Genomic DNA, 21,990 nt, shown 5'->3' on the forward strand with positions numbered 1-21,990 from the left:
CTAAATCCTAAATACCACATAAATTCTGGTATTAAAGAAAAACAGTGCTGAATAGAAAGAAGAAAGATGTTTACAGAAAAGCCCTGGTGATACCAAATGAGAGAATGGGGCAAGGATAGATAAACAGCTTAGCAAGGAATAAGCTTATGGCTTTGGAGCCCAAAATACAGAACGATGCCAAGCGGAGTCTTGCCTGTGCAGCACCAGCACTTTACATCTCCATCAGTAACAGAAGATTACCCCCCAGGGTGTTCTGCCAGTCTCCTGGGCCCCAAGAAATATGCAGAGCTTTTCTTTTCCTTTTTTTTTTCTTTCCTTGCTTCTGAAAGACTGCTGCCCCAGTTTTAGAATGCATATTGCCTTTAGCCAGACCTGTGCAGATTTTTGAAATATTGGCCTTTTTTTATGTCATTGTCCGACTTTGAACAATCATTGCTAATTTAAGTATTGATTAAATACCATATGTTGTAATGAAAAGACACTTTTATGACCCCTGGCAAGTTACTCAGTCTTGGTTTTCCTACCTTTAGAATGAGGGTGGTGAGGCGAACTAATAATTTACCTTGAAGGATTATATCAGGTAACCTTTGTGAAAAATTTTTTAAACTTACTGTGCCCCCTTTTATGAAATTCTGTGGTCCCAGAAGATCATATTTATATTAAATCCTATATCTTGGAGGCTGGGCTGATCACATAGAGTTGCCCACTATTTCACTATGTAGAAGACAACAAATCATTTGCCAGAAAATTTTCTTTGTTTTGAGAAGGATGTAGTGTTTCCTCTTAGATATGTAATTGTAAGGACAGTAGGATTTCTTTTTATTTTTTATTTATTTATTTATTTATTTTTTAATTTTTTTTTTTAAAGTTTATTTATTTTTTTGGGACAGAGAGAGACAGAGCATGAACGGGGGAGGGGCAGAGAGAGAGGGAGACACAGAATCAGAAACAGGCTCCAGGCTCTGAGCCATCAGCCCAGAGCCCGACGCGGGGCTCGAACTCACGGACCGCGAGATCGTGACCTGGCTGAAGTCGGACGCTTAACCGACTGCGCCACCCAGGCACCCCGTAGGATTTCTTTGTAACAGGTCAAAGGCTGGAGGAGGTCATAAGTTCTAAGATCATGAAACCTCTATGAACCAAAGGTTCAAGGCCAAGACCATTTTATGATAACTTAAAGAATGGATTATGAAGATCTTTACTGAAGACCTGAGGTGGAACAAAATACATGATAGGAAGAGGGAACCTGAAACAGAGACCGAATTTCAGGGCTAAGACTTTGAGAGGTTGAATTTGGCATAGATGTGGCCAGTTGTTAACCTCAAGTTATTAGAGTTGCCTCAGAATTTAGGATAGATAATCCTTCCTCATAGCAGGAGATGGAGTGGGGGGCAGCCAGAGTATGTCTTTTCTATGTTTCCTTGAAAATTTAGAGGTGGAACAGGCATTAAAAGTAAGCAAAATGATTCTCTGATAATATGGCATGTGAAACCCAGATACTTCTCTTGGATATTAAAAAGAGAGGATTAAAAAAAAAAAAAAAGAATCAAGCCTGAATCTGATTAGGCCTCTAGATCTATGAGAAACTTAGAAATTAATATAAATTTACAGGAGAGATAGAGGCATAAAAACATGTTATATGACAGCATGGGTAATGACCAGTAAAATGCAGACAGGGAGAAACTCTGCTGGCTGAACAACTTGCTTTCCATAATAAATAACTTGCAGGGAGAGGAGAGAGTGAAAAAGACATTGAAAGAGACCGAAGGACATAGTGACCTACTATTGACCTGTTAGAATATATGACACTCTTAGATCCTGGTTTGAACACACAGACTGAAAATGAGGAGGAGAGAGACAGAGACAGAGACGGAAAGGAATCTAAGTAGTGAGGAGATATTCAATAATACTAAGAAATTAATAATTTTTCTTGGGTTGACCTAGTATTATAATTTTTAGAAGGAGCTTTTATCATTTCATTCATAAATACTTGAAACTTACACATTTAAATATTTAGCAGTGAAATGATAAGAGAGTTTAAGTGAGTGTGCGCCTTATTGGCACCAGAAGCTGGTGTAGCAGGTCATGTGTATGACACCGAGAGTATTCTAGGGTACTCTAGAGAACTTCTTCCAGGTGGACCAAGGACGTGCTCCTTGGTTCTTTTCCTCAATACTCCTTTCTTTAGATATATCAGAGTTTATTCCAATGCATGGTTTTCTGTGTTTCAGATATTGTTTAATTAATTTCACTTGTGCCTAAATATTTATAATATTTATATTATCTAATATTTATAATATATACTATTTATGATAATACTTTTTCTAGAATTGAGGTAACCTAGAGTTAATTAGGATGAGAAGGAACAAATATCATTGTTTATCATTATGTGGGAGATCAGATGTGTTAGATGCCAATGGCATGATTGTCACTATGGGTTTTGACTTGTATTGCACAAAGCTCTGCAGGGGCTTTTTGCATTGTTTACAGTGTTTCTGCAACAACGTGAGATGTATCGGTGGAATGCAGCTGGGACAACTTTGAATTTGGAAAAAGATCCATTCCTGTCAGGAGTGATTCACAGTTTTTCATTTTCTGGTGAGATTGTATTAGGCTCCCTATTTTAGCTCTGACGGAGAAAGGAAATGTTACATCTTCAGCCTTTTTTCCAGTTACTGTTCTCTAATGCAGACTTTGACCATTTGCTCTAATGGAAAAAGCAGTCCAACTCAGATTCATAGAATCCATCCATCTCTCCAACCATCCATCTATCCATTGATTTTTATTATATATTTACTTTTTACCTATATATCTTCTTTGTAATTCTTTGGGTATTTTATGTGACAAAATGATTTTTATTTGATATTTGTCACAATTATTGATCAGCAACTTAAAACATTTTGGGGGACACCTTCGGATTTCAATATAAAAAGGTCAGGAGTAACCTTATCTATCAGGAGTGAGAGTAATCTTAAATATTAACTTACTATATAATCTCAGATAATTATAATTTTTTGTGTTTAAGTTTCCAAATCTATAAATTATCTATAAAATACCATTCTATATGGTATCTGAAAAAAAAACCTTTCCCATGAAAGATTCACTAATAATTTCATAGCATGTTCAAAAACTATTTAAAGATATGGGATATCATTATATTAGAGGAAAAGAATGCAGTACTTTTCGAGAATAATCTGTAATTTGTTTTTTTTTTTAGAATCTGTAATTTGTAATATACAGAGTAAAACATACTAAATGCAAACACACTGAAATTGTGTTTCTCTAATAATTAATTCTCTAATAATCTCTGATTAATCTCTCAGTTTCCTATAATTAAAATACACTTATTTAAAAAAAATTTAAAGTTTATTTATTTTATTTTGAGAGAGGCAAAGAGAGTCGGGGAGAGGCAGAGAGAGGGGAAAAAAGGAGAATCCCAAGCAGGCTCTGTGCTGTCTATGCAGAGTCCAATGCAGGGCTTGATCCCACAAACTGAGATCATGACCTGAGTCGAAATCAAGAGTCGGATGCTTAACTGAATGAGACACCTAAGCATCCCTAACATACACTTATTTATGAATAGAAAAGAATGTTAAGAAAGGGATCATGATGATATAATGAGGTGACAAGTGTGAAAAGCCTAAAAAGCTAATGTATGTTGGATTTGTTTATAAGTGTTATTTTGTTTACCAAGTTGCTGAAGATCAGAGAAGGGTAATCCAATGGATAGATAAATTAGATAGATAATGGTGTCCTATTATAATGTTTCTATCTATATTAAATTCAGCAATCATCTATTAGGTGTATTCTATGCACATGATACTAGGCTAAGTCCAACAAAGCTATATAAATGAAGGAAGGTAAATCAAAAGAATGAATTTAGCTTTCAGGTAGGTTATTTGACTTGAATTAAGCAGATTAATTGGAAAAAGTCCAGTTTGATAAGAAAATCCAATGGAATGTCAGTGCTGGAAGGGGATTTAGAGTGCATTTAGTCCAGCACTCACAGTTAACATCAAGGATAGTGAAGGCAGAAATACACATGCAGAGGGTAACACACTTCAGCCTGCATTTCATTGTCAACACTGAGCCAACATGGTTCCCTCTAACCACCAGAGTCTGAAAAGGTGAGCTTTTAACCTTCTGTCAACTGTAGCTGAGAATGGAATGGAAACAGGGTATGCAACAGATGTTACGTGAGCCAGTCTCAAGTACTAGCTTTCTTGATTCCGAAAAAAGAATTCATTAACCCCTTACTCCTTCCACTGAGCTTGGTTCTAAAAGACTGCTTGAAAACAAACAAACAAACTGCTGTCTAAAAACTATTTAGGGGGCGCCTGGGTGGCGCAGTCGGTTAAGCGTCCGACTTCAGCCAGGTCACGATCTCGCGGTCCGTGAGTTCGAGCCCCGCGTCGGGCTCTGGGCTGATGGCTCAGAGCCTGGAGCCTGTTTCCGATTCTGTGTCTCCCTCTCTCTCTGCCCCTCCCCCGTTCATGCTCTGTCTCTCTCTGTCCCAAAAATAAATAAACGTTGAAAAAAAAAATTTAAAAACTATTTAGAAGAGGAGAGAAGAAGGGCCTAGCCACCTTCTTTGGATCCTAAAAGTTTTGTCACATGAAAGAGGAATTGAGCTGTAAATGCCAAAGAGAGGTCTAGAACCAGCAGGTAGGACAATGGGAAATAAGTTCCAATTCAAGCTAACTAAGAACTTTCTTCTAGTCAGAGGTATGCAAGTGGCATGGGCCTGCTAGGCAATGGACTATATTCCTCAGTTCCTAGAAAATTTAGGGATAGGCAAGGAGACCACTAAGGATTTACAAAAATGCCTGAAATTCACCATAAGTAACATCCTGCAGACTTCTTCCATCCTGCATAAGATGGTTTTCCACCATTTTAGTAATGAGAGAACTTTTAAAAAGCATCTCAGGATGCTTTTTTTTTAAAGATTATTTATTTTGAGAGAGAGAGACAGAGAGAGAGGGAGAGAATCCCTTGAGGCTTAACTGACTGAGCCACCCAGGTGCCCCTCAGGATGCTTTTCAAATGCAGACAACAATCATAATATTTATTGACGGCTTTGTATGTGCCATTTACATGCATTATATCATTTAAAATTGAAAAAAATCCTATGAGCTAGGTACTATTACTTTATCTAATTTGTGGATGAAGAAAATGAAGCACAGGGAGGTTAAATGATGTGTCCTAGCCACACAACTAAATGATAGACATAAATACAGGGATTTTGATGCCTAAGCTTGCTCTCATAAACCATTGTACTATTCATGAGTGAATGAATTTCACTTCTCACCATTTCCACTGCTATTACCCTTGTGTCAGCCACCATTATCTCTTGCCTGGGTTATTGCAGTAAATGCCTAATGAGCCTTTCTTCCTCCGCCCCTTCCACCTTCAGTCTACTCCATCCAGCAGCCAGAGTGACACTGATAAAGTTGAAATCAGATCATGCCATTCTTCAACTTTAAAACCCTTTCAGTTGCTTTCTATTTTTCAGAATAAAGGCCAGTGTCTTCATGATGGGCTACCTAATCACCTGTCCTTTATACTCTGCCCTTTGCTCCAACTCCTCTCCCCCAGGACAGGCAATCTCCTAAGTGCTTTCTTCTTTCTCTGCCTGGAATGTTCTTCCCTAAATATCTAGATGGTTAGCTCCTTCACCCCCTTCGTGCCTTTGTTCCAATACCACTTGTTTCAGCAAAGTCTTCCTTGACCATCCTGTTTAAATTTCAGTTATTCTACTTTACTACTAGCTTTCTCTGTGACTCTACCCAGCTTTATTTTTCTCCATACTACTTAGGTTGGTTTCCTGTGTCTCCCCTGACTAGCATGTCATGTCCACAATAGCAGCCATTTTTGTCCATTTTGTTCACTGCTCAACCCTAATTCTCCAGCAAGAGAGCAGTGGAAGGGAAGAAGAGAATACTTATTGCCATGGCTTCTGGATTCCATCCTATGGGGTCGCCTCAAGTTAGCTGTGTTCCCTGAAGTCACTGCTTCTGTCAAGGCAGACCTCTATTACCAGACTCTCTCCCTATAACTTCCAGTAATGCCACCTTCCCTTTTGTACTGTGGATTTATAATGTTTTGAGTCCAGCATTACTGCACTGCTCCTTGTGGTTTCCCTTCACTCTGCCCACACTTTTGTAATGTGTCCCTAACTGAAGACATCCTAATTTGAGCATGCCATCTGTTTCCTGCGAAGGCCCTGACTTACACAGTGTTTGATAAGTATTTTTGAATGAATGATTAAAAAACAGATTTTTAGGGGCAAAAGGGGGCTTTCGCAGGTTTATATTAAATTTTACACATATCTTTATATCATGTCCAATGAATGAGACTGTTATAATTTTAACTCTTAAAGAAAGATTCAATGAATGTTCACATTGTACAGAATTTAGAACATTTCTGATTACTTTTTTTTCAACGTTTATTTATTTTTGGGACAGAGAGAGACAGAGCATGAACGGGGGAGGGGCAGAGAGAGAGGGAGACACAGAATCGGAAACAGGCTCCAGGCTCTGAGCCATCAGCCCAGAGCCTGACGCGGGGCTCGAACTCCCGGACCGCGAGATCGTGACCTGGCTGAAGTCGGACGCTTAACCGACTGCGCCACCCAGGCGCCCCCATTTCTGATTACTTTTAATGAATTTAAATATAAAGTTCTGAGCTACTTGGTGTGCAAAAATAGCTTTCTTGTCTTTTATTCTTCTAAATCTATTTTACATTCATAAAGATTTAATTTCTTAATAAGCTGCAGGGAGCTGAGTCTACAATAATTAATTTAAAGCAAAGCAAGGAAATACCACTTTTGACACTCAATCATTGATTGAAGATACCTTGTTAGAAGCTAAAAGACTAATAATTTGATTTAATTTAAACCAACATTTTTATGTTACTTGTTAGCATGAGACCTGTGGAATTTTATTTCAACCTAGACAAGAACAAGAAAAGAAATAAAAATTAGCAATAAAGAAACCCTGTCCTCTTATGAGATTTTAAGAGCTTGAGAAGTGCTTGCTGATTAATGCTAATCACTGGCGTATAGAAATAGTTTGAAAAGGTGGAATATAGATAGAGTTGACTCTTCTTTCTCATATTGAATCTTTGTTTAGGTAGTGACCATGTTATGATGGTACCTATTTAGATTACTAAAAGTTGCTATCACTTTATCTTTGCCTCATAGAAAGTTCACTTAGATTACACAATATAGAAATAGGTGGTCCCTTCTTTTTTTTTTTTTTTAATTTTTTTTTCAACGTTTATTTATTTTTGGGACAGAGAGAGACAGAGCATGAACGGGGGAGGGGCAGAGAGAGAGGGAGACACAGAATCGGAAACAGGCTCCAGGCTCTGAGGCATCAGCCCAGACCCTGACGCGGGGCTCGAACTCACAGACCGCGAGATCGTGACCTGGCTGAAGTTGGACGCTTAACCGACTGCGCCACCCAGGCGCCCCGGTGGTCCCTTCTTAAATTGGAGTGCTGTGGAGTGGCTGGTGAGGTGAGACAGAGTCTTCCTTTGAAAATTTGTGGGATGGGACCAGGCCATTGATAAGTTAAAAATCTGTCAAATTGGCAAGGTGTAATTTCTCAGAGTTCCACTATAGGGTCCATGGGTTGTCATCTTGATTTCTATTTCTCCTCATTTCTGTCTAGTTACTTAGATTGTGGGTGTGTGTGTGTGTGTGTGTGTGTGTGTGTGTGTGTGTGTTCATATCTCATCTGCCTTTAAAATATATAGTAAAAAAAGTATGTCATCAATGCATTATACCTTGGTTTGAAAGTCCAATGTTTTCGGCACCTGGGTGGGTGGCTCAGTTGGTTGAATGTCTGACTTTGGCTCAGTCCATCATCTCACTGTTCGTGGGTTTGAGCCTCGCATTGGGCTCTGTGCTGACAGATCAGAGACTGGAGACTGTTACAGATTCTGTGTCTCCCTCTCTCTCTGCCCCTCCCTCCCTATCTCGCTCGCTTTCTGTCTCAAAAATAAACACTAAAAAAAAAAAGTCCAATGTTTTGCTTCTATCTGGCAACTTGATTTCAAGAGGAGTTAGACCTTAGCTTTTCAAAATAAATAAATGAATAAATAATTTCAAATGGATTTAAGTTAATATTTTTACAGCTTATATATTAGACTGGATTGGTTAACTATTGTTAAATAACAAACAACTACAAAGTCTCAGTGGCCTACAATAGTGAACGTTATTTTTCTTCATGTACCTACAGGTCAGCTGGGAGTCAATTGATCTAGACTGGGACTGGCTGTCCAGCTTTGTTGATGTTGACTGGACTCATTCTTGTGTCTGTGGGTTGGCTTGGGGATCAGTTGATTAAGGTTGGCTGATGGGAGCAGTTTGGTTGAGTGACTCTGCTCCACATGTTGTTCATCCTCTCTTAGGGCTAGTGGGCAAGCCGAGGCATGAATTTCTCACAAAGATGCCAGAAACACAAGAATGTAACTCAAGATATTTTAAGGCCTAGGCTAGAACTGTCTTGATTTTACTTCCATCTCATTCTTCTACTGGCCAAAGCAAGTCATATTTTTTAGTGTGAGTAACTGCAAAGTCAGATGGCAAAAGGTGTTGACACATGGGGATGGACATAAAGAATTGAGACTATGCAATATTCCACAAAGACCATCTAATCCAAGATAGTTTAATGTAAATTAATTTTCTCAGTTTTCCATTTATTATATATATATGTATATACACATATATATGTGTATATACATATATATATATATATATATATATATAGAGAGAGAGAGAGAGAGAGAGAGAGAGAGAGAGAACGCATGAGCGGGGAAGAGGAGCAGAGGGAGGGAGAGAGAGAGAATCTCAAGCAAGTTCCACACTATGCATGGAGTCCAATGCAGGGCTCAATCCCGTGACTCTGGGACCATGACCTGAGCTGAAATCAGGAGTTGGATGCTTAACCAAGTGAACCATCCAGGTGCTCCAGTTTTCCATTTAAACCCAATGGTAGTGTTTCTTTGCAAAGTACTAGGGCTGGTTCCTTCTACATGATGTTTTTTTAGAACTTCATTTAACAGCTGTATTCTAAAATTCAATCTACCTTATCTTAAGCAAATTAGGAAAAAGATCTTTAATTCTAAGGGTTGTTTTACTCCTTTGCAAAGAATTCTAATCAAAATGCTTGCTGTTTTTGATCTCGCTTTGGTAAGTGCAATTAAGACCTTGTAATTTGAGAAATATAGAAGTATAATAATTACAGAAACATTGAAGACAATATGCAAATAATTCAGTCCAAAGGCAACATATCCGTCTTTGCTATTTTACTGATTACATCATAAAAGTAAAAACAACTAAAATATCTTTTACTAGCGGTCCAGAATTTAGGCCTAGACCCACAAGGGCATTTCCCTAGTTGAAGGTTATGTAAACTCTGAAAATAATCAGAGTCAATTGCCTGGTGAAAGTACAGGGGGTTGCGTATATGAGAGCAGGTTTATATTTCTATGAAGTCTTAGGCCCAAAAGCTTTGGTTATTTCTTTTATGGCAAAAACTTTTTGGCAGGTATAGAGGTCATACATATGTCTAGAACAATGTAAATATTTTTGTAAACCGGACAAAAAGTAAATATAGGTAATACAAATGTCTGCAAGAGATAGTTTATGATGGAACTTGATTTTGCAGCAGAGCCAAGGTTGTGCTTAACCTAGATTAAGGTGTGTTGAAGACTGGAGGGGAGGGCTTGCCAGGAATCTGTAGGAGTGTTAGGAGACCTTTTGAGAAAGAATTGTCCTGAAAATGTAGTGTGCATGTTGCTACAATAACACCCCCCAAGCATTGGCAGGGAGAAGTTGACTTTACTCTCTTTGTGATTGGTTAAGTTCTGTAGTGTTACATCTGGCCTTCTTTCTCTTTATCTTTTGCGTATTTATTACAGGTTTTGGGTTTGTGGTTATCATGAGGTTCATATAAAACATCCCAAGTACATAGCAGTCTGTATTAAGTTGATGGTCTTTTAAGTTCTACCACGTTCTGGGGGAAAAAAAAGCAACTTCCTTTTTTTTCGTCACTCCCTCCTCCACATTTTATGTATATGCCGACATATTTTACATTTTCTTACTCACAATTTTTCTTATGTCTAATTATGGCCATTTCTTTTCAACTTAAAGAATTCCCTTTAAACATTTCTTGTAAGGCTAGTTTATTAGTGATAAACTCCTTTAACTTTTGTCTGAGAAACTCTTTATCCATCCTTCAATTCTAAATGATAACTTTGCTAAGTAGGATATTCTTGGTTGTAGGTGTTTTCCTTTCAGCACTTTGAATGTATCATGCCAGTCCCTACTGAACTGCAATGTTTCTGCTGAAAAAAAAAATTAGGGTTTCCCTTGTATGAAACTTTTTGCCTTCTTTCTTGCTGCTCTTAAAATTCTCTCTTTATCTTTAACTTTTGACATTTTAATTATAATGTGCTATGGTGTGGACTTCTTTGGGTTAATCTTGTTTGGCACTCTCTGTTTTTCTTGGACCTGGATGTCTATTTCCTTCCCCAGTTTAGAGAAGTTTTCAGTTATTATTTATATAAACAAACTTTCTGCCCCTTTCTGTCTCTTCTTTTTTTTCTTGGACCCCTACAATGTGAATATCCACTTGATATGTTTCAAGATATCCCTTAACCTATCCTCATTCTTTCTAAATTCTTTTGCTTTTCATTACCCTGTTTTCCAGATTACAATACATTCTTCTTCATTCACTAATCTACTGTTAATTCCCTCTAGTGTATTTTTATTTAAGCTACTGTATTCGTCAATTCTGATTGGTTCTTTTTTATTAGTTCTATTTATCTTATTTTTTTATTTTCTTTTTAAAAAATTTTAACGTTTATTTATTTTTTGAGAGACAGAAACAGAGCATTAGCAGGGGATGGGCAGAGAGAGAGGGAGTCACAGATTCCAAAGCAGGCTCCCCTGATGTGGGGCTCGAACTCACGAACCGCGAGATCATGCCCTGAGCGGAAGTCAGATGCTTAACCGACTGAGCCTCCCAGGTGCTCCTATTATCCATTTCTTTATTGAAGGTCTCACTGAATTCTTCCACTCTTCTCTCTTACCCAGTGAGTATCTTTGCAATCATTACTTTAAGTTCTTTTTTAAAATTAAACTAAATTTAATTTTTATTTCCTTTTATTTTACTTTAATTCCAGTATAGTTAACATGCAGTGTTATCATTACATTCTTTATCAAGCACATTGCTCATCTCTGTTTCATTTAGTTTTTTTTCTGAGGTTTTTGTCTTGTTCTTTCTTTTGAAGCATATTTCCCTGTCTTCCCATTTTGCTTGACTTTCTGTGTTTGTTTCTGTGGTTTAGATGGAACAACTACTTCTCCTAAACTTCAAAGAATGATCTTGTGTGTGGTCATCTATTATGTGGATGCTTGACTGGTGTGCTTCGTAACTTTTGCTGGTTGGCTGGAGTTGTGGCTGGTGTGGGCTGGGGGTCCCAGAGCTCTCCGTGTTAGTGGGCACTGTGTAGTAGGACAGCTAAGTCTACAGTGGGTGTAAGCCAGAGCGTCCCAAAGTTCTACACACATAGGATGCCCTTACAGGGCAGCTGGAGCTGTGGCTGGTGCAGGCCAGGAGGTCCCTGGGCTCTCTGTGCAGAGGGTGCCCTGGCAGAACAGCTGAGACTAAAGGGGTACAAGCCTGGAAGACCCAGGGCTCTATGCACAGAGGTCACCTTGACAGGCTAGCTGAAGCTGGAATAGAGTAAAGCAGGCTGTTCCAGGGTTCTCCATACAGAATGTGTTCTGGCGAGATGGCTGGAGCTGAGGCACAGTACAGGCTGAGAGATCCCGGGGCACTGTGCATGGGGTGCCTTGGCAGGCCAGCTAAAGCTAATGTGACTGTGGGCCACTCACATGGGTTGCGGCTGGGTTGGGTGTAAGCTGGGGTGTCCCAAGGTACTCAATGCATGGGGTGCCCTGGCCGGGTAAGTGGAGATGAAGCCAGTGTGGTGGGAGTGTTCTGGGGTACTCTGCACAGGAGGCACCCTGGCAGTGTGGCTGGATCTGAAACAGACATCAGCCAAGAAATCCCAGAGTGCTCTGCACCGAGGGTGCCCTAATAAGCCAACAGAAGCCGAAGTAGTGTGGGCCTGGAATGTTCCAGGCTGCTTTGTGCCTCCATCATCTTGGCAAGAAGGCTGAAGCTGTAGTGAGCATTAACCAGTGGGTACCACCCGGTGGCTGCCTGGTGGGATGGCTAGGGCTGGAGTGGGCTAGGGACCTGGGCTCCCTGAGGTGGCGGGCCCATTAAGGGGCATCCAGTCTGGGCTTTGAAGGTGGAGGGGGAGTATAGAACCTGTCAGCCCCTCCCACCCGAGAGCTTTTCATCTGGTAGAGTTCCAGGGCTGGCTCTTTTATATACTAATTGCTTTTCTTAACCTTGGCCTTTTTTTTTCCTGTGCCCAAGGAAAGAGGGAAGAGTCTGTTCCTACTTCCTTAGTACTATCCCTCCCCACTGCAGTTTAAGGCGTGGGGGGCGTTTTTGCTACCACGTCTCCAGCTCTCTTGCTGTTCTATCTTTTCTTGTGCAGAAGCTCTTCAGTTAGCCCTCAGCAATTCCTCAGGAGGAACTGCTCTATAAATAGGGGTAATTTGGTATGTTCCCAGGAGGAGGTGAATTTGGGGTGATTTTAAACACCATAGGCAGATCATCCTTAGTTATTGCCTGCATCGATTGGCTTGACTTCTAGTAAGGAGGGAGAAGAAAAGAGAGAGGGGAAGGAGAAGACTACCAATGAAACTGAAAGTTACATTTCTCCAAAACTCTAAGTGGTATGGAAGGCATAGGTATTGACTCTTTTTAAATCTGTAGGAGGAAACATTTGTGCTTTGTTCCTCAAGTTTCTGTCTCAGAATATAATGGGCTTGAGGGTTGAATGATCTTTTTTTTTTCCTCATACCCCTTGAGGGAATGTAGAGTTAGGGGAGGTGGAGGGGCTAATCTTACGGGGAGAATTTGTTCAGTGGGGCTTATCTACTAGTGAGCAGTTTGCTTACATGTGATACAACTTCTCCAGTCTTACTTCCTGGCCTTTTTGTCTCCATGGGCTTAGCCTGCAAAGAGCCCACAGCCCACATTCTGAAGGTGCTATGAACTAGACCAGACACAAAAGGCGGGTCTAGATTTAGGATTAGCCGGGATGATTTCCTTAATTAGTCCACGGTTACAATCTCTTTGTTTTACTCTGGTTTCAGCAAGCAGTGGAAGGGACACACATGAGATCAGGATACCTGGTGGTGTACATCAAGGCAGCTCCCTGCCGCCTCCATAGTTCTCATGGAAGCACACCAGAAGCTATGTCTCAGCAGCCTGTGCAGAGTGAAGAGTCCTCCAGGGCAGAAGAACACAAGGTAGGAGGAAGATGGGCAAGTCAAATTACCAAAAACGAATGTCTTGATGTCCTATATGTGCATACAATTCTCAGCTTATTTCATGCCATGTCGTTGGGGCAAGGCTTCTGTGAAGCAGTACTTGTGATTGGCTTCCCTCCTCATTCTCTAAGCTCTCTCTGTTCTGTGTGTAACTGGGTGTGCAAGGTAAGACTGTTTGTGTGAGTGATGTGGAGTCACGTTTTGCCTCTGTGTGAATGCCTGGAGCCTGCGAGGGCTAAGATCTAGGTTTAGAATGGGAAACAGGGAGGATCTGCTTCTCCCTCCTACGCTCACCAGTGGCACAGCATTTTGGGTATTCCCATACAAATGAACTAGTAATTTATTTCTTATTTGTCTTGTGTGTGTTGTTGGCATTCTGAACTACTAACCAGGCGTAGTGGAGAGGAACAAAGGTGAGGATGTCTGTTTTATGCACTGCAGTAGAGAACATAGAATGCCACTGCTCCATTGAGTACACTGGGCGATCAGCAGGGGAGGGCACCAGCCATATTGGAAATTTGGCAGCTTCAGCAAAGCACAACATGAGCACAGCATGACTTCAGGCGACATTGATAAAAGATGTCATCAGAGGCAGCATCAGTGAAATTGCACTTTCACCAGGCTTCACAGAGATTGGAGGCTTGCTGATAGTGCCACATGGAGCCAGAGCTAAAGCCAGAGCAAAAGAGGAGGCAGTTGTAGCTGAGAGGCCTTGCTTTTCAATACTGGTGGGGCATCTCTAGGGGACATGCGGGAGTTCTTGGGGGAGGCTTTTAAGAGGATCTGGAAGGTATTCAATAATAGGTAGGGAAGAATTAGAAAACGACTGTGTTTCTATAAATATGACTCTTTGTTACTCCCTAACTGGTAGGACCTGGGGAAACACTGGTGCTAAGGAGTTTGAACAGGTGTTTGGCATACCTTTTTCCTAATTCTAGTCATATCTAATATGATAGACAACGTGGGTGCTTAAAATAAATGCTTTGATTGGTTTTGTGATCCTAAATCTTTTATTTTCTTTTCATTGTTGTTGACCGTGAATGGGGAACTTTTACATTTATTTTTAGCATTTTGACAGCTTCTGCATTACTGGTTACTAAATCCATCAAGTAAAATGATACTGATCTATGTCCTGTGTACATGTGACAGGAGATGACGATGGGCAGTGAATATGTATGATACAGAAGAAAGTGATGAAGGGACAAAGGGAGAAAGATTTAGCAATGATATAGGAGTATCAAGTTTTAATCCACATTACTTTCTAAACCTCACAAAGACTACTTTTTTTAAATGTGTATTTATTTTGAGAGAGAGACAGAGAATGTGAGCTGAGGAGGGACAGAGAGATAAAGGATCCAAAGCAGGCTCCAGGCTCTAGAGCTATCAGCATGGGCTCGAACTCAAGGCCCATGAGATCATGACCTGAACTGAAGTTGGACACTTAACTGACTAAGCCACCCATGTGCCCCAGCACTACTTTTTTGATTAACATTTCCAATTTGAATTCCTAGCACAGTGTATGACCGATACAATATAGAAAATCAGTTTTTTGATGATTAAATATTTATTGCATCTGTGAATTAATATCAAAAAGAAGCATTCCACAAAAATTGTACTTTGGACACGGACTGAGAACAGGAAGTACAGGAAGCAGGATGATGAAAAAGCAAAGAAGAAGTGAATTGAACACAAAGGGTTTTGAAGAGGGAGAGTGACAGGAATCCATCACATTAAATCTTAGAGCCACCCTCAATTTAGCTGGTTTTCTTGGGTTTTGCTCTCTGTACAACATTGCCTCTTCAAACAGTAAGAAAATGTGCTTGTATTTTCTGAGAATATTTGTTGAAGGAAACTAAGGGCATAAGAAAGAATAGACTCTTGGCTGCATATGAACAATTTGTTCCAAAAAAATCAGATTTAAATGTTATTTTAGTGATAAAATGAAGACAATTTCAAGATCCACCTGACTGAGCCCCTGGCCTTTTATACTAACTGACATCCCTGCATCATGATAATGTCCCTGTCTCCTTTGATGAGGCCATCTGAACGGGAGCAGGGGGGCTGGGGGAGGTGGGAAAATGCTGAAATGGCAATGGCATCTACCCATTGTTGTCCCCATGTAGTCACATCAGAACAGCAAAGAACTGCCAACAGGTATGTTCAGAGTCATTGTATGAGTTCTGAGTATCAAAAACTGAAAAGATATCTTTTCAGAATGGACAGTGGCATAAGCTCTCCAAAGGGAACAGAAACTCTAGTCAGCCTGATGTATATTCTCAAGGTGAAAGCTGGGTGGTGCCTTTTCTTCCCTAAACATAGACCTTTGCTATAAAATAAAATGCCACAATCAATTTTTGGATTTCACTGCTACAGCATGTTCAGTTCTTTTAAATTAAATTGTGGTTAAAACCCCAAACAAAAATAAAATGAAAATAAAGGATTGATAAGGAAAAGAAAGAAGTTGTGAATGTCCCTGTCCTTGTGACCGGGCGTTGATAACAATGACAGTGCACTTTCAAGAAATGATAAAGGAGGTTTTGTCAATCTCAATGCACTCAAAAGACATCTTGTGTTTATTTGGGATGTGCTTATTTTTCACAAATTCTTGCCATAGGAGTTTTTTTCCTTTGAGAGTATTTTATGAAACTGCTCTAGTAGAGATATGTCTATGTTCTACTGGAATTATTTCATTGATGGTTTCCTGCTCTCCATTTTCTCTAAACTTTTTTTTTTGGACCTGTTGGATGGATTGATCCTTTAATTTCTTCTCTTTTCTCCCCTATTTTCTATTTCTTCATTTTTTTTTTCTCTCTCACACACACATTATATATATCCCTGACCTTATCTTCCAACCCTTCTCTTGACTTCTTTATTTCTGCTGTCATGTTTTATATCTCTATGCTTTCTTTCTTATTCCTGGAATGTTCCTTTTTTTTTTTATAGCATCCTGCTCTTATTCCATGAGTGCAATATATTCTTTTATGTCTCTGAGTATACTGGTGTGTGCATATATGGGTGAAAAGTTTCTTCACCCATCAGTCTTGTTGTTTCCTATTTATTTGTTTCAGTTCTTATCTTTTGGATTAGAATCTTTCTTCAGATGGCTGGCAATCCTTGTTTGCCAACTCTTATTTAAGAGTCAGGGATAAAAAATCCAATTTAGAAGCTGTGAGAACTTTTGTAGAAATTGTTGACTGTGAACTTCAATAGAGGATGATCAGGGTGGAAGTTTGTTAAGAAATCCGTCATATCAATATCCTTGGTTCTCCCCTTTGGTTTGTTCAAATGCCATAGACAAAATTCTTCATTTTCCTGCCTGAGAGCCTGGTGGGAAAAATATTGGCTTTTTTTCCCACTCAGCATAATTCTCTTGAGTTCCACCAAGTTGTTATGTGTATCAATAGGTAATATAATTGGAATCATGAAATTGGCCTTTTTTACTCAGCATAATTCCATTGAGCTCCACCAAAGTGGTTGCATGTATCAATAGCTCACTCATGTTTATTTTTTTTTTTTTAAAGTAAAGTTTATTTATTTATTTTGAGAGAGAGAAAGAGAAGCAGAGAGAGAGAGAAAGAATCCCAAGCAGGCTCCCGTGCTGTCAGTGCAGAGCCTGATGCAGGGCTCCATCCTATGAACCATGAGATCATGACTGAGCTGAAACTAAGAGTCAGATGTTCAACTGACTGAACCACCCAGGCGCCCCTCATTTCTGTTTATTAATGAGTGATATTCTGTGAAATGGATGTAGTATACTTTGTTTATCCACTCACTCACTGAAGTGCATTTAGGGTTGTTTCCAGGTTTTAGCTACTATGAATAAAGCTACTATAAACTTTAACGTATATGTTTTTGTACGAACGTAAGTTTTATTTTCCTCAGAGTGTCCAGGAATAGGATTGCTGAGTTGTATGGTAAGTGCATGTTTAGTTTCAAAAGAAACTGCCAAACCATTTTCCAGAATGTGGTGCCATTTTGCATTCCCACCAGTGATGCGAGTGATCCAGTTTCTCTGCATATTCTCCAGCTTTAGACATTTGTTCACTTTTAATTAGGATGTTTATTTTCTTATTGTTGAGTTGTTAGATTTTTAAAAATATTCTGGGTAGAAGATCTTTATCAGATTTATTTTGTAAATAGTTTCTCCCAGTCCGTGGTTTGTCTTTTCATTCTCTTAATAATATCTGTTACAGAGCAAAAGCTTTTGATTTTGATGAAGTATAATTTATCAATATTTTCACTTATTGATTGTACTTTTGGTATTTTATCTATGAATGATTATCTTATTCATGGTCACAAAGATTTTTTTCTGTTTTCTTCTAGAAGTTTTAGAGCTTTGGGTTTTATATGTATGTCTTTGACCCATTTTCAGTCACTTTTCATATATAGTACAAGGTATGGATCAAAGATTCTTTTTTATGAATATTGAATTGCTTCAGTACCATATGTTGAAAGGCTATTCTTTCTCCATGGAATTGCCTTGCATTGTTAAAAAATCAATTGGTCATAGTTTTGAAGGTATATAGACTGTCTCTTCTGCTCTCTTGGTCTATGTATGCTTTTGCAAATGGCACAGCTTTATATTGGGACTTGAAATCAGATAGTGTGAATCTCTCAACTTCATGCTTCTTTTAAAAAATGGTTGTGCCTATTCTAGTATTTTACCTTTCCATACGTGTTTTATAATCATCTTGTTAATATCTACCAAAAATCTTGCTATGGTTTTCATTGGGATTATAATGAATTTATAGGCCAATGTGAGAGAATTGACATCTTAACAATATTGAGTTCTAATCCATTTCGTATTTTTTGTTGCCATCGTAAGTGGTTGTGCCAATTGTCAATTTGTTTTCTATAGCCCAGGTTATATTTTTCAGCTCTTAATCCTCAGGGGCTAGGATGTTGTCTAGCATAGACTAAGCACTCAGTAAATATTTGTTGACCATTGGCCTTAATGGTAGAAAATTTGGGTTCTATTCCTGGCTCTCCTTCACTTATTATGATAGCTTGAGTAAGACACACAATGCTCCTGAGCTCATTTTACCTTTTATTGTTACATACTAGATAGCATGTAAACATATTTGAGCTCTATTTATTCTGTGAGTCTACAACTGAGCCAATTTGACATAGTTGCTAAAACAGATCTTCCCCCCTCCTATTCTGGGTGGCTTATCTGAGGTAGGCAGGAGAATTAAGGGGAAAAAAATTAACTTACCAAAGTTTTTCTTAATGTACTCTATTGTTCAACTGAATTGAATACTCTTAGCATTGAATGTTTGAAACTTTGTTTTTTTTATTGAAGTATAATTAACATACAGTGTTCTATTATAAATGTTTGAAACTTAAAAAATGTGAATTTATTGAGATTGGTGGGTCGAGATGGAAGGAAAAAAAAAGTCATGGTGATAACTTGCTCATACCTCCCTCCATTTCACAGTCTTGTAGGAGTATAATTTAGGGTGTGATATTCTCATAATCTGGGCATTTCTGCAAGGTGGATGTAACTGGCATTGAATGCTCTGATAATGATCACTCCTATGTGGTTGACTTAATTATACACAGTACTCTTTAAATTGAAAAGGAATCAGGTTGGCCTTATGGAATCATGCAAAATAGACAGTTGTGGCAACCAGAGCAATTCCACGTATATTCTCCCCTCCCTCATCCACCGCATCCATCAGCAGTGGTGCCTGTTTCATTACTTACTGGCCACTTATTGTCTGAGCTTGTTACAGCAGAAGAAGGGATTTCATTTTCATTGGCTCTTTACTCCCAAGACTAGTTCAGAGAAGTGGTGGCCTAATTATTATGGGCTTAAATATTTTATCTTACTTAGGGAGACAACATTTAATAATCTTGAATTTTAATCATTCTTGTGGTCAGGTCTTGCTGACCCATATGAAGTTATATCCTTTTGTGTACTCAAATGACTGCATTCTCAATTAAAACTTTTGAGTATAACTCTCATACTATTCCAAAGGGAAGATAATTGCAATTGTATTTTTTTTAGAAAAAAAAGTAAAAAATTGTCATGTTCACTACTAGTATTCCTACTCTACTTCTGCAGTTAGAGTTGTGTATCTACCACTCAACAGAAACTGTTCTTGCAAAAGTTTTTTGTAGCTCCATTTTGTTCTTCCTTTACTCTTAGATTTGTCTGAGTTACTTAAAACCTCTGACCACCATTGCTGTTGGTGTTTTCTCCTCCTTTTGCTTCCATAACACATCTTTATGTTACTTCTTTTACCTCTCTGGTTACTGTTTTCTTCCTCCATTGAAAGTTTTGCCAGACGTGGAGTGGCTTTGCAGTTATGGAAGATGCAGCAGTGACCTGGAGTAACTGTCAATCAGAGACCAGTTGGGGGCAGTCGTGGCAGATGTCAGAGGCCCAAGTGACAATGAAGACCACCCCAATGCCTTGGCATTATGCAGCCCTTCTGGGACCAAGGGCACAAATGTAGAAGAAATAGAAAAGGACCTGAATTGACTGATGTTAATTTTTCATATCCAGAAGAATGAAAGTTCAAAATGGAAATTAGATTCAACTGTAGAAATAGTTATATCTTGGCGAATCTCAATTTGTGGCCTGAGATTCAAGTTTACCAACATATAGCACTTTCAAATGGTTCTGTCTTATATGTCATTTGACCCTGATAATATTATGACGAAGACAAATAAATTACAGTTGCTTTCCATTCAGAGTTAAATGAATTCCATGCAATCCAATAGCATTAAGGCAAGAATTGGATTTCAGGGCCTCAGCTCCACAATGCCTTGCTCTTTCAACTAGATCACATAACCTTAGGAGTTGACTGGTTATTTAATAATTGCAGAAAAAAATTAATGATCCATCATCAGTGAGACTAGTGTCAAGTCAGATCCAGAAGGAAAGAAGTGCTATTCAGTAGCAATAGAAACTATGTTTATATGAAATACTTATAAGTCAAACTAGTTGACACAGCCATCAATAGAACTGACTACTATGAGATATAAACTGAGCCATTTTACTTTGTCATTTTAGTGTCTAATAATGATTGCTTCAGACTTCAGAGTAGGGAAATAGCATTGTAGGGTTGGATTTAACCTCTTGCGAAGTTCTTTTATTTTGCAGGAAAGAAAACAAGGTTATGACTTTTTCAGGGTTGTATAGCCGGTTATAGTGATAGAAACAGTGAGCACCCAGGTTTAAGATTCATTAAGGTTTTCATTTTCCCTTGCACTATTTTACTTTGAGAAAACTAAAATGGTAGGATTTTTACTGTTTTGGATGAGCTGTAGAGGCTGAAGGAGTGTTAAGACATTCAAAGGAAGTCAGATTTTCTTTGTTCCGTGCTTCCTAGGCTAGATGTTCCTTCCTACCCATTACTAGAGTATTTCAGTAAGCCTATTAGAGGGTATTTGTGTTATCAAGGCAATAACCTTTCCTTGGAAAATATGAATATTTTTAGCTCCTGAAAGTAGAGTTTGTTTCAGAGAGTATTTGCTTAGGATGTGGTAGGTGGTGAATATAACTTTAGTCCATTAACTTCTATCTTTCATCATCATTTTCAAATAATTCTCTTTAAAAGACTTGAAGGTCTTGCAATTTTTGCCAGTCCTATGAGACACCCAGGTCTTAGACCCATGTGTTACTCTGCTGTGGGATGGTTATGTAAATTGCTGCACTTCTTGTTTGCTTATTACTCTTTATTTTTTTCCTTTTCCTAGTGCTTTTCATGATTTTTTATCTCAACTTCAATTACCTCTTCCTGTTTCTCCTCATCACCACCCCTGACAAATTGGGGAGTAAGTATACTTTGTTCCAAACAAGGATACTGTCTTCATTTATCAACCATGTGGTCAATTAATTAGCCTAAATTCTTGAACACCTGTCAAGTCTTGCTGAGTTGGCAGGTTCTTTTCCTTCCTTATTTTCATTTTATGCTTTCTCTTTTTGACTAGTCATTTGGTTAAGTTCCAGTGATGAATAATGTGGTTTTGCTCCAGGTTAGAATGTTTTTAAATTGAAATCTGACCCTGTAGTCTCTTTCTGTGTCATATGAAAACAGATTTAACCACATTTAGTCTACCTTTACCTAATCTACATAATTTCCCAAGATTCGGTGTCAATTATTGAAGTGTTGTTAAGGGTTTGGATTCTGGCTGTTATTTCTGAAGCCTGGGCACTTATCAGCCCTAAATGAGGCTACTGCATTAGCCTCCTAACTGGTGTTTTAAGTCTTTTTATGTGTAAGGACTATATATATCCCTAACCCTTCAAGTTTCATATACTCTGGCCGCATGAAGACACTTGATGTTCCCCAAGTATGTCTCGTGCCTTCTTTTGCTTATTCTATCTACATAAAATGCCCATATCCTTTTCTACCCATTGAACATTAGATTCCCAGCTATATAACAAGGTTCAACTGAAAAGTCATCTCCTCTATGAAATTTTGCTAACTCCTGCTATCTTAGATTGGGTTTCTGAGAAGCAGAGCCCAAGGCAGGGATTTAGGTGCACTTGATTTTTTAGGTGGAAACTTTAAGTGAGTGAGGAAAGCAGGACAGAAAAAGAGAAAGCAAAG

The sequence above is a fragment of the Herpailurus yagouaroundi genome, unplaced genomic scaffold, assembly GCF_014898765.1.
Source record: "Herpailurus yagouaroundi ecotype Mexico unplaced genomic scaffold, PumYag 159, whole genome shotgun sequence".
In the NCBI taxonomy this organism is placed as follows: domain Eukaryota; kingdom Metazoa; phylum Chordata; class Mammalia; order Carnivora; family Felidae; genus Herpailurus; species Herpailurus yagouaroundi.